Raw genomic sequence first — 14,534 nt, forward strand, 5'->3', positions numbered from 1 at the left:
GGATGAGGCCACGAGAAGGAAATACTCAGAGCTCGCTGTCTGGTGGGACAGACAAGGGACCTACGACCCAGGTGCCACCACCTGAGTGTAAATGAGGTCACGTGCACCCGAAGCCTCACCCCTCTCCAGCCCAGAGTCCCACTTCGCTCATGGAGGACGTAGCCCCCACCCCAAAGACTCCACTTCTTACTTCAGGAGCTCCCTGGGGAGAGAAGGCAGGCTCTGGAATGCGTGCTCACAGCCCACAGCCTCCTTGTAGGGACTCTATGAACTGCGTCTGCTTTGGTACCCTCCAGTGTCTCCCACACTCCCAAAGCTACCAGACTCAAGTATATCAGACAAGGGCTGGCATCTGGGTCAGAGTCAAGAGAAAGCCTCGTGCTGGGTTGCACTTTACCCCAGGGCCCCTAAGGCAGCTCTGTTTGTGCCCAGACCCGCTCAGAGCTCCTTGGGAAAACAGTTCCTTCAACTTCTGGCTCTCCCCTAAGGGCCGCTGGGGCCAGTGGATGGCAGGCACCGTGCCGTCCCTTCCATTCTGCTTGTTTCTGCTCTCTGGGGCTTGACCTCTCACCAGCCAATTCCACACTGAATCCCCTACAAAACAGGTCATCACGCGGCAGGGCATGGAGTGCTGGAGGAGTTGCCCAACGGTTTCTTGGAGGGGCTGGACGGGGCCTGTGAGGATGGAGAGGATCTGAATTGGTATGCAGAGGGGTGGAAGGCAACGTGGTGAGCCAACCTGAGCGCGAATGTGCTAGGCTCCTGGGAAGTGAGGGAAAGGAGCTGGCCACACAGAAGAAAGCGGAAAAGGCAGGTCATGGCCAGATGGCAGGGTGGAATTCCACCCCAAGGGTGGGAGGTTTTCATCCCTGCTGCGGATGGACCAAGCAGGGCCTCAGCCATCCTGGCCCACAACCCTTCCCGGTTTCTGCAGCTGCACTGTTTTCATAGCTAAATTTCCTCCATAAGGGACCTTGCCCTGCCATGCAGTGGTGGTCTGGAGGCCTGGTTGGAGGGAGAATACAGGAGACCCCTCCCCTTTCTTAGGAATTGGACTTCTTCCATCATGTTCTTTATTATATGTAACGTGTCATGGGACATCTGTGTTGCCTTCAGATGAGCCTTCCTAGGGGCTGAAGAACAGGGCAAGGTGAAAGAGGTCAGCTGTCACCCTGCCTGACAACCAACCATCAGGCATGAATCGGTACCTGTGGATGGCGAGAGATGAGAATAACAAAAACGATTCCCTTAGACTCAGAACAGTAGCTGCAGCCTGACTCTCTCGAATCCATTGCTTCCACATTTTCCATTGCAGTGTTCCTCCTGTTCTCTTGGGACATCTCTCATGGGACATTAATGTTCCAAGGAACTTAGTTTGTGAATTGCCTCTTGATCTCGGCCTTAAAATATCTATGTGTGCACACAACATATGATATATAACACACTTGTAAGATGACATGTACACAAAGTACCACAGTCATTGGAATAATCTCTAAACACCTCACTGCCCTGCTCAGCAACCCTCAAGTTCAAACTCTTTGACCTGGCATTCAGAGCCCTCCAATATTTGGCCTCAGCAGGATAAAAGAGAAAGGGAAAGGGCTTCAGTGTCTGCCACACCTGGCAGCAAATCCTGGCCACACCATTAGTTTGCAAGTGCTAGAAACCCACTGGTCCCAACGAAAAGTACTGCACTATGCTATAGCATGGATGAACCATGAAAAGATTACGCTAAGTGAAAGAAGTCGGTCATAGCACGTTGTATGATTCCATTTATATAAAACATCCAAATAAGCAAATTCACAGGGAGAGAAAATAGATTGGTAGGTGCCTAAGGCTGGGGGTATTGCAGGAGATGGAGAATGACTCCTAATGGGTATTTAGCTCATTTTTGGGTGGAGTGACAAAAATGTTCCGAAATTGATGTGATGGTTGCACAACTTTGTAAAATACTAAAACCCAGTGGATTGTGCACATTAAATGGGTCAGTTGTATGGTATGTGAATTCTGTCCTGATACAGCTGTTGTTTCTATTTTTTTTTTTTTTTTAAAAAAGGAATGTCCTGACCCTCCTGGGGGTGAGGGATGCTGGGGAAGGTCTCAGGACTGAAGGAGGAGCCACAGGAACTGGGATTTAGGGCTTAGAATCTACACTCAACACCCCTTCCAATCTCTCTCCACCTGTCTTGCCCCATCTTGACTTCCTTATGCAGCTGATTTGGGCCACATACCACCCCTAGCCGATCAAAGCTCAGGGTGGGGGAAATGGGGTATAAAGATTGGCTGGGCCTGAGTCACGTCCCCCTAACCGCGCCAGGGGCAGAGCCGGTCAGCAGGAGAATAGGCACCAGGGAACTGTGGTTACTAATGTCCACCAGGCTGGCTAGAAAACCTTGGCTAAATTATTTACCCACTTGGCACCTTGGTCCTTTGCTCTGTAAGATGAGGACAGTGAAACCTACTTGGCCTGTTTGCTGGGAGATTTAGGGATTCATTCCTTGGGAACCTCCCCAGTCCCAGATCCCACTCCTCTCAGCTTCTCTGATCTTTTAGATTCCCCAGGCCCGGCACCCACCTCCTTTAGGGCATCTTCTCTGCCTCTCCTGCTCATCCTGTCTCCCTCCCAGAGCAGGCACCCAATTACAGCCTACCTCCTGCCACCCTGGGTCATCACGACACGTCTGCCAACCGGCCTATGCAGCCCCAAGTGGAAGTCCACCAAGAAAAGCAGATGGGGGTGAGCAAATAGGGGTACCCAATTCAAGTGCCATCCAACCACAAGTTCAGCAACTTTCTCAGATGGACACAGCATTTACTAGATACATAGGCATTGCATGTATTCATTACACCTAAGACATATCTATTCCTGAAAGGGAGGTGGGACAAAGATTCCGAGCCCCATTTAAAAGAAAATTGTGACTGGTATGGAAAACCCTGCCCACGAGAAGGAAGCCTCAGAAGGAGGAGATCTGTTGGTTGCCCACTCCAGTGTTTTTCTCATTCCCCTCTCCCTTACCTGCCTCCCATAACAGGCTGGGAAAGCCGACGCCTATTTTCCCAGCCCGCGTTGTAACTAGAGTTAGTCTTGTGACCCAGTTCTGGCCAAAGAGACGCAAGGGGGCCTATGCTAAGGGACCTCTGGGAGACACTTTTTTCTTCCTGATAAAATAGAAAAGCCTGAATTGAAACTCTTTTCTTCTACTTCTTGTCTCTGGATATGACATGAGATTGTGATACCTGGAGTTTTTTCAGGAAAAAAAACCAGCAACAAGATCTCAGAGATGCCAGCCCAGAGTCAATGAGACAAAGCAGCCACTACCTCTCTTTGGAAGTATTGATATACTATTTAAAAGAGAAGAAAAAAGAAAGCCCATTTAAGGCTGCTGATCAGTGGCTTCCATACTTGCAGGTGAAAGTTTTCCTGACCGATACCACGCTGGGGTAATGGAGGCCTGGCTGGCCTGCAGATTCCTAAAAAGCCTTGTCTTCAGGATGACCAGCAATGCCACAGAACTGGACGATGTGCTGTCAGGCTTAAAGAAATAAATAATGTCAAAAATTGTAATGGAAGACCTCACCTTTATGGTAACATTTCTCAATCCCTTCTAACTTCGGTCCCTTCTCATCACCATGACAACGTTTTATAATCAATGGCAAGGAGGTCATCAGTGGAAATCTGGGGCAGCAGGCCTGCAAACGCAGCCTTCACACCACCAGTCTCAGCCCACCGGCCCCTTCCAGCGGCAGGTCCTCTGCGAACGTCCCTAGTTCTTCGCACCGCTGCTCTATCTGCCCACTGGTGTCAGAAAAGCCCTCAGATCCTAGCAAAAGCATTGCTTGCATCTATATCTGCTCCCCCCGTTGTCCAGGAAACACTGTGCTCCAAGATAGTTAAAGAAATGTAGGATGTCATTGAGTGAAAAATTAATCTTCACAAAATCCCCAAACAAATAGATAAACACAGGGCAGAGTGGATCTGAAATCTCTCTTGACGGCACCTGGATGGACAGTTGTCCCTATCCCAGCTCCACCAGAGCCCCTCCTGCTTTAGCTTCTGCAACAGTGAAGAGGCCCAGAGAGGGGAAATGACTTGCTCAGGGTCACTGTTTTAGGTACTTCTCAAGATCAGGGGAACTTCCTTCTCTGGACTCCTTTTTTCTTTTCTTCTTCTTCTTTTTTTTTTTTAACTTTTTATTATAGAGAATTTTAAGCATATATAAAAATAGAGAGAACAGTGTAAAGCATTCCCATATACATACCACTCGACTTCAGCAAATATCATGATCAATCTTGTTACATCTATATACCCCACCTACCCTGCCTCCCCAGATTATTTTGAAGTAAATCCCAAACATTTTAAGATTTCTGTAAATATTTTAGTATGTGTCTCTAACAGATAAGTATTCCCTTTTTAAAAAACAGCTACAATACCAGTACCACAGGATAAAAATTAACAACTCCAAAACATCAAACATCCTGTTGGGGTTCAAATTTTTGTGACTGCCTTGTCATTTTTTTTCAAGCCTGTTTGTTTAAACCAGGACTGAAATGAGACCTATATCCGGTACTTAGTTGGTATTAAATCTCTCTCTTTTTTAAAATTGAGGTGAAATTCACATAGTGTTTTAGTACGTTAAGCTACCAGAACGCAATATACCAGAAATGGAATGGCTTTTTCCTTTTTTTAATTTGGCATGGGCAGACCCCAGGAATCGAACCCAGGTCTCTGGTATGGCAGGCGAGAATTCTGCCACTGAGCCACTGTTGCACTGCCCTGGATTGGCTTTTAAAAGGGGAATTTATAAAGTTGCAGAGTTATGGTTTCAAGGCTGTGAAAATGTCCAAACTAAGGCATTCAGGGAAAGATACCTTGGCCCAAGAAGGCTGATGATGTTCAGGGTTTCTCTCTCAGCTAGGAAGGCACATATGACTCTGTTAGCTTTCTCATCTCATTTCATAAAGCTTCCCCAGGGGTGTTTTCCTTCTGCATCTCCAAAGGTCTCTGGCTGTGTAGGCTGTGTCGGCATAAAGCTTTTTCCAAAATATCTGCTTAAAGGACTCCAGTAAGCAACCCCATCTTGAATGGGCAGAGACACATCTCCATGGAAATCATCTAATCAAAAGTTACCACCCACAGGGCGGGCCATGGTGACTCAACAGGCAAGAATGCTTGCCTGCCATGCCAGAGGGCCTGGGTTGGATTCCCGGTGCCCGCCCATGTAAAAAAAAAAAAAGTTACCACCCACAATTGGGTGGGTCACATCTCCATGGAAATAATAAAAAAGATCCCACCTGGCAATATTGAATGAGGATTTAAGAGCATGGCTTTTCTGATACACGACAGTTTCAAACAGGCACACGTAGCATATAACTAACCATTTTAAGGTACCCAATTTAAAATTTACAATGTAGAATGTATTTAGTGCATTCAAAATGTTGTGCAACCACCAGCTCTCTCTAGTTCCAAAATTTTTCATCATTCCATAAAATGCTCCTTACTCATTGGCATCACTGTTAAAGTCTCTTTTAGTCTATAAATCCCTCCAACTCATTTTATTCTTTGTAATGTATCTGTGGATGATATTGGTCATTTGTCCTATAAGGTTTCCCACAGTCTGGATTTTGGTGATTACATTTCTGTAGTGTCATTTAACATGTTCTCTCGTCCCCTGTATTTCTCGTAAATTGGTAGTTAGCTTTAGGAGTTGAGTCACATTCAGGTTTGACTTTTTTTGGCAAGAATACCACAAAAGTGGTATATTGTACTTTTCTAAGGAGGCTTTTAATGTCCAACTACCCCTCCTCCTGCTATGCTAGCAGTTATTGACAATTATTGCCTAGATCTATGATTTCATTAGCATTGAAACATGGGGGATATTTTAATCCTAATATTCCTTCTTAATTTTTGAGTTAGAGTACTTCTACAAAAAGATACTTCCCTTCATCTGCTATTTGATTACCTATGTAGTTTATTATATAGGTATTACCTACATAGTTTATATAGAAAAGGCAAAATAAATGCATGATTCTTTCCCTGTATTTACCAGCTTTCAGAGTAATGACTTGGTTCTCCTGGCATACTTCAAAGGCAACCGGTGCATTTTTTTTTCTTTTGTGAAAGACATTAAAGATTTATGGATTAAAACATACTTGATGTGTTTCAATTCACTGCAATTATTATCTGTATTGATGCTAAAATTGGCCCATCTTTGGCCCGTGGGGATTTCTTAAAATGAACTCTTGAGAGTTTGGGCAGGACCCTAATAATCTTCGATGACTTCTGTACCACTTAATATGCTCCAGGCTCATTTTGCATTTTTCCTGCTCCAGAACTGGAATCAGCCATTTCTCCAGGAAGTCTAGTCCTTTTAGGAGACAATGGTATTTAGAAACCATAATCTGGGTGCTAGGAGGGAAATCTACTTTTGTTTCTAAAACATGTCAGAGTTTTATGACCCAAGAGGCAGGTAACAGATACAGCTTTTACTGTGTAGTCCTTTCTTCCCTTTATCTCCTACCCCAAACAATGCTGAACAACATTCGAATATTACTAACCTGTGTTCAGCTGTCTGAAGATGACATTTCTTTTTATTCAGAAATCTGAATTCTTTATAACCAACCCCCTTGAGGGAAGGGGGTAAGGGTTGACTTGGAAACATTTGTCTGCTACTCAGCACCAAACACTGAGGGTAAAGCAGGCAGCTGCTTCAAAGAGGACATGGCCTGATGGCTAGTGGTCACTTCCAATCAAATCTCTATTACCTCATTGGGGATGGACATAATATTCCATTCTTTAGTAGGAATATTAAGCACAATTTCAGGGTAAAGAGTAAGTTCTCCTGAGGATTCTACAAGCATTACATATTATATCCACTACAATTGGATAAATTATCTTCCTGGGAAAGTTACCTACAGGACTTGGAAAAATTCACTCAATAAAAAATAGATGAGAGTCACGATTTTGTAATTCCATTTGACTCTGTAAGAGAGGAAAATTCATCAACTATGGTGCTTGAATGGGGGGTTCAGGTCCATAAAGTGGAATTTGACCAAGGGATCTCCAAATAGTTATGCTCAGGGGAAGTGGGATTTCGAGATCCTAGCATTAAAAACTCTGGCTTCAGAAACAACATGTGGGAAAAACTGAGTCATGAATTCTCACATAGAATATAATGAAAAGTGAAAACTCTGAAGAAGTTTGGAAAAAATCCAAAATTCAGAAATGCACATAATAAACTTAACGTTGTTTCTTTTTTTTTTCTCCTCCCTATTATGAGAAATAGGTTCAAAAACAACAAGTTCCCCATTCACTACCTTTTTCTTTTCTTTTTAATGAATGTGGTGTTATCACTCGACGCAAAGGAGCATACCAGGAGACCGGGTTCTAAGTCCTGGCACTGTGACGTGTATTCTGTGACCCTGGCCTGCTCGTGTCCCCTCCCTGGGCCTCCAATTGCCCATCTGTACAAAGTGGAGGTTGCCAAACATGGACCGAATCTGGATTGGCTGCACATGATCACCAGGGACAACCCAAATTCCACCTTCAAGGAAATGGTTAAGGCCACCACATAAAAGCCACAGCATGGAATTCTCTGCAGCTGTCAAGTACAATGAGGTAGGCATATGTGTACTCATGGGGGAAAATGCCCACACTATATTAAGACTTTTTTTTAAGTGAGTGGTGATCTTATTTAATTGAGAAAAGAAAAACTCTATGCTTAGCTCTTCCTGTGGGTGATGGAGGCACAGGCAGAGCCTGGAGGAGGCACACTGAACTGTACCTCTGTAGACGGACCATTTTCCTCTTATTATTTCTGTATTGTTGGGATTCATTTCTAATGAGCAAGTATTACTTTCATAATTTAAAATAAATTGTAATTAAGAAAGAGGGGGATTCCGGTTCTCTAGATGGGGGTTGGAGCCCAGGAGTCTGAATTTCTTTGGGCTCCCAGGTGGTTCCGACGGACAGGATTAGGTGGTCTTCAAGATGTCTTCTGGCTTTAACAGCCCGTGAGGTTTATCGGACTCATGAGTTTCGAAAAAGGGAGATAAGGACCGAAAAAAAAGAGAAAGAAGACCGCAGAAAGGGAAACGATTTTGGAAGCAGAATATAATAATGATGACCGAGGTTGACGACCCTCTACTCTTTCCAGGTTGCTTTTCACGGGTATCCCATGTGAGACGCACAGCACGCGCCAGACATGGGCCGGAGAGCCATCCTCACCATCCTCACTTCACAGATGGGGTCATGGAGCTTCAGAGAGGTTAAGCTTTGATCAAGTCACCCTGTTTGTAAGGGGCAGAGCTGGGGTTAGAAGCCCACGCTATCTGACTCCAGAACCAAGGCTCTTTCCCCTGCAGCAGGGGGACCCAAAATATTCTCCTAACAGTGGCCATCAAGCCCATGTGCATGGCTTCACAGAATCACGTGGCTTTTCACAGAAAAGGAGGGGAGGGGGGAAGCATAACAATAACTGATCTCTTATGAGGGCTCACTATATCCCCAACCCTGTGCTTAGCTCTTTTCACACATTATCACTTAATCCTCACAATAAACTCACCAGATGGGCACTATTTTCACTCCCATTTTACAGATGGTAAAACTGAGACTCAGTGAAGTTCAGTAACTGACCCATAGTGAATGAAAGTTGGCCCTGGGATTGAACCCATGTCTTCTATCTGTAGGAAAGAGGCAGAGAAAGCGAGGGGAAGGGGGGGAAGAAAACAACAGGGGAGGTTGCATTCCTCTGGTCTGGGGGTGGGGGGGGCTCCTGTTTCTCAGGCTGTCATCATCCCACATGGCAGGAGCTCCTGGAGGCCTTTCAGAAGGAAGACTCAGCCTGCCTGCCCAGCCTCAGCACTGCTGGGCTGCTGGCCAGCCTCCCTCCCACAATACATTTCCTTTGCCTACACTGACAGCTATCCAGTTTCACCAAAGGCCCCAAGCTCCCAGATCTGGTTTTAATCAGAAGCCAGAGCTGAGCCCTAGGGCAATCGCCTGGCAGCCTCGGAGAGGCCCAGATGGAGGCAAGTTCCCTTCCCTTCCCCCATGACCTCCTGAGAAGGGCTGTTGATCTCTGGAGTCCCAGCCTTGGGTGGTGGGGCTATATGGGTGCTCAATTCCATGTCCCTTCCTTGGGGGCAGTGTCTCCAGAGGCTGGGCGAGGGAAGAGAGAAGAGGCACAGGCACTGCCGCTAGTGGCGGTTTCCTGATGAAATGCAGGGCCCGCATTTCCCGGTAATTGTCTTCTGCAGCCACAGCTAGGGGCGAGGCTGGGCAGCAAGGAAAATAAATCTGTTCTCCTCCCACTTACAGGACAGATCCTTCCTGTGCATCTTCTCCATCTGGCCTGGGAGGGCAGTTGGGACAAGCTCCCTGTCCTAGTGTCTTAGGCCAGATGGGGAAACAGACAAGGAATCACACCTGGACAATGGGCGACCAGGACCAGGGGCAGAGGCATAAGTCCATGGGCCCATGGGGCACTCGCCATTCATCCTGGCCGGTTTATGGAGGAGGACACATTTGAACCGGGACTCGAAGGACGTGAAGGGATTTTCCAGGCAGGATAGAGGCAGTGAGGAAAGTGTGGTAGACTTTGCAAGGCTCGGCATGAGAAGACATGCCACGGAAGCAGACATAGAGGGCGCCCCATTCTCCCTTTGTGCAGTGCACAAACTGTGCGACTGTTCCAGGAGCCCTTCGACTGTGGCAGCTACATTTTGTCTGCCTGGCCCTATTTCTCATAACCAAGCGATTCCACGTGGTGCCTGCGGGACTAATCGGCAGCGGCTTCCAGGGGTGGGCCCGTAATTCAGTCACGGCCAATTAAGGGCCGTGTTTCCACGGCCATGGTGATTGGTTCTGGGAAGGCCACGTGATCCAAGCTGGGCCAATCAGAACCCTCTGTGGGACTCGGCTGGTGCATTGAGAGAAGTACCCTCTGTGGGCTGGGTCTGCTGGTGGAGAGGACTAGTTAAGTGTAGAGGACTAGTTAAGTGTAGAGAGGTGCCAGACCATCTTGGTTAATTTGAGAGAGACGGCCCCAAAAATGAAGCCCACATAGGAACAACGCAGTTGTGAAAAGTTGAGAGAAATGGAATTCTGGTATTGTTGAAACCCAGGATTCAACCCTGGACCGTTCCCATTATGAGAACCAGTAAGTTCCCACTTCTGTTTAATCTAGTCTCAGTCTGTGTGCCTAGAATCAAAAGGACTAACCATCATGGAAGGAATGGCTGGGATCCAGGCCAATGGACACAGTCTTTAATTCCTTGAAAAATCAAACCAAGATAGCTTTGGCCAGGCCTCAGATGTTTCTAAATCAGAGCTGGAGATGAGAACATGGGTCTGGGACTGGCTGGGTCCATTTCAAAGCTGTTCACAGGTGGCGCCTGCCTCGGTGTCCACCACAGCCCCTGGAACTAGCTGGGGTCAGCCTGCTGTGGTGTGGAGAAGCACGCCGCCGAGGGGCTGGAGTCTGAGCTCTGGGGCACCACGGGGTCCTGGCACCTGGAGAGGACCCGCCGGGGACAGCTGCCTGGTGAACTGGCAGAGAAGACGACTTTGGTGATCTCGGTGCAGATGTCTCTATGCAGCTCCCTCAAGCGGGCAGTGCCCTTCTATTCCTCCTTTAAAATTCAGCTCAAGTGGGGTATGATCCAGCCACTGCACTGCTAGGTGTACACCCAGAAGAATTTAAAGCCAGTACTCAAATAAAAATTTGGACACGGGTGTGCCTAGCAGCACTAGTGCCAATAGCCAAAGGTGGAAACAGCTCAAATGTCTATGGACTGATGAGCAGAGAAGCAACGTGATAGGTATATATGTACTGTGGAATATTACTCAGCCGTAAAAAGGAATGAAGTACTGAGTGATAGGTGCTACGAAACAGATGAACCTCAAAGACATTATGCTAAGTGAAATAAGCCAGACCCAAAAGGTCACATGTAGCATGATTCTATTTATAAGAAATATTGGGACTAGGTAAATCGGAAGAGACATAATGCAGATTGTAGTTGGGGGGAAGAGACTGCTTAATGAGTATGGGATTTTGGAGTGATGAAAATGTTTTGGAACTAAATAGAGGTGATGATTATACATTGTAAATTCACTAAATGCCCCTGAATTGTACACTTTAAAGGATTAATTCTTTTTTATTGACAAAAAATAAGGTACAAACATTCTTAACATATGAACATTCTATTCTTCGTATATGATCAATGACACATAATATCATCATATAGTTGTATATTCACACCATGATCATTTCTTAGAACATTTGCATCACTCCAGAAAAAGAAAAGCCTAATACATATCACATCCCCACCCCTCCCTCTCATTAACCATTAGTATTTTAAAGGATTAATTTTATGTACTGTAAATGTTACCTCAGAAAAAAAAAAAAAACCAACTCAAGACTCACCTCTTCTGTGACAATTTTAAAACATACCTGCAAATTATTTGCCTTTCCTCTCATCCAGTGGTGGATTCTACGTCCCCGACCCTTAAAAACCTTGTTTGTCTTATGTCTGCTCGGACCCACAAAAGGTGTTGGGAATGAAGCTGCAGGTGTCCTGAGGCTAGAGCATTAAGGCCATGCAAACTCTGCCTAGTTCACCAGGAACGCTTACTCTTAAACCCCTGAGACACCACGTCAAAAGCTCAACCACCCTGAGAGTTCCATGCTGGAGAGGCCACAGGGGGCACTTGGTTGGCATTCCCAGCTTCGCCCAGTCTTTATCCAGCCCAACTCAGATGTGTGAATGAAGCAAGTCTTGGGAGCAGATCCTTTAGCCTCAGCCCCACCGTGTTCAGGTTTATTGTCCAGCCAATAAAGTCATCCCAGCCGAGGCCCCAGGCATCTTAGAGCAGAAAAGCCACAGCTTCGCAGTGCCCTGCCCAAGTTCCTGGCCCACAGAAGCCACAAACATATGTGGTATTTATTTCATACCACAAGTTTTGCGGTGGTTTGTTTTGTGGCAAGAGATAACACCATCCTTGACTCCTCTGGGCAGATTTCATTCAGTGCTGCTTCCTACTTTTTTTGTTCCTCTGAAGTTCCTCTTGCATCCCTCCAGCAGAACCCTGACCACATCAGGCTGTAATTGTCTCATTACTTGCCTGTCTCCCCTGCTATGCTATGAAGTCCTGGGAAGAGAGGAGGACAGGGGCTGTACCTTCATCTGCATATTCCTAGCAGAGGAGCTGTCATTTTGCAGATGTTAGCATGTGAGAGAGAAGAGACTGAGGATGGCTTGGTGAAGTCCTTGCCAGGCTTGGCCATTACAGGTAAGTGAGAGAAGTCCAACCAGGTGAGTGGCCACAGGTTTCTATGGGAACTGGCACATAAAACAGGTGACCCTCTAGGCTGGAGGACACAGAGAGGCCCAGGACAAGGGTGACCCGAAATTGAGACATGGAGGTAAATGACCAACCTCAGCCTCCTTCCATCGGTCCTAGAGACTGGAAAGAGACTGAGACCTCGGTGAGGGCCAAATGGGCTCCGTCACGCAGACCTGAGAGCTCAGGAGCCGGAGTCAGGCTTGGGAGACTCATCTTAGAAACGAAAGTACAACTTGCCCTGTTGGGTGGTGGAACTGTCACTTACTAGACACCTGTGATCTGGAAGGTAGGTACTGCGAAGCTAAGCAGAGCTCCAGGTGTGCTGGCAGAAATTCCCCTGTCAGAGAAACCAAAGAGCCCAGCATTGAGGCGCAGGAGGCTTAAACTGACAGTGCTTCCTTTTCTTCTTCTCTTTGGAAAATTGTTCAGCATTGATGAAAATAGTTGGAAAAGTAGTCATGGAAATGTTAATAGCAGGGAAAGTTAACCCAACTTGAACTCGCTTCCTTGAGTTAGGAGGGAAGACGGCATGCCAAGCAAATCTGGATGTGGATTTTAAAGAAGTACCCCTAGATGCAGGACCTAGCTCTCAAGCCCGCCAAGGGGCTGCTCCCGGACGCGGCCCAAGCCTTATTCGAGAGGCCAGTGTTCTGGCTTGAGTCTCAAATAACTGTGAGATTTCAGGCAAGGGAGGAGGAATTCAGATACTTAAAGGGAGGGAAGAAGCGGACTCAGCTGTGAGACCTACTATGTGCCAGATGCTTTACATTCATTGACAAATCGAATCCTCATAACAACCCTTTAGACATATGATATTGGGCCCACTTAAAAGCCAAGAAAACAGAGTCTCAGAGAGTATTAATAAGGAATTACTGCTTTGGGAAACCCTAAGGGGCAAGGAGACAACGTGTAAGGGCAGAGGCCCTTGGCCAATGCCTCTGTGACTCCCCAGAGGCCCTCTGTCCTTGTCTGTACAGGGCTGTGCTCATGACCCCCCAGCGAGCCGTGCTGGCTCCCACCTGTGCCCGTCGGCAGTGTGACCCCTGGCAAGGCAGTCACACCTCCTGAGCCTTGGCTCTCTCTCCGTGGGGCTCAACAGGGGTTAATTTCCAAACACAGGAGGTGGCCCCTTGACTTCTCCCGCTGCCCATCCCTGTCTATGGAGTAGTGAATACAGAACAGAGCGGAGAAGAGCCCAGGGCCCTGCTTCTCTCTTCCCTTGTGAGCATCTGGGGCACCTCCGTGGTTCCTGGAGGTGAGGCTCTCAGGTCCGAGGTCAGACAGGCCCTCTGGGAAGCAGGCGGGGTTCTGGGCTGCAAGGGTCGGCAGTTTTCTAAGTGGCCACAGATGTGTGAAATCATCCAGCAGGCCAGCTGCTGATGAGAGGGAAACATCCTGCCCGCCCCAGCTGGCACTCCACCAACCCTTTGCCTTCATTCAGGGCTGTGCTTCCTCCTCTTGGGGACAAGGCAGTGAAAGAGATTCGATAAAGAGCACACTTGGGAAAAAACAGGCACAGAAAAAATGCTGCACTGTCTCCGGGTGGTGTCATTACAGGATTTTTTTTTTTTCGAATTGTGTGGCTTCCCCCATCCCAGAAGAATGTTTTCCAATGAAAATATGTATTTATATAACAGCCTTGCCCTTATCGGTGTACTAAATATGAATGCTTTAGGAAACATCCTATCTCAGATAGGTGATGCATGCTCATGGTGCAAAATTTAAAAGTACCAAAGGATACCCGATAAAAAAATATATCTTCCTACCCCCCAGCCCCAATTCTCCACTATTACCCTTTCATATCATTCAGACACAGGCCGAATACACTTGTGACATGTCACTAATCTGCCTTCAGACACACTCCTGTCCTCGTAGCTCTTCTCGGTGGCACAGAGGCTGACCCTTCCCTGCTGCTGCTACCTAAGATCCTGGGTCAGCTGGCTTCTGGATGGGCTTACCCAGTGTGGGGGGGAATCCCCCCCTGCCATGGGTGGCTCCTCCTAGGATGGGGGACAGGTCTGTCGTGGTTCCAGATTCACCGGGTGGCTCCAGCAGTCATCTTGTCCATTTGTCCTTCTGGCTGGGGGGTGGCAGTGGCGTCCTTCAGTCACTCACCTCTGGGCTGCCTCACTTTCCCCTATTTGGCTTCTCAGCCCTTGCCTCACTTGTATAACCAGTGTCCTGAGTGACA

This window comes from Tamandua tetradactyla, chromosome 14 (genome assembly GCF_023851605.1).
Source record: "Tamandua tetradactyla isolate mTamTet1 chromosome 14, mTamTet1.pri, whole genome shotgun sequence".
NCBI classification, from domain to species: domain Eukaryota; kingdom Metazoa; phylum Chordata; class Mammalia; order Pilosa; family Myrmecophagidae; genus Tamandua; species Tamandua tetradactyla.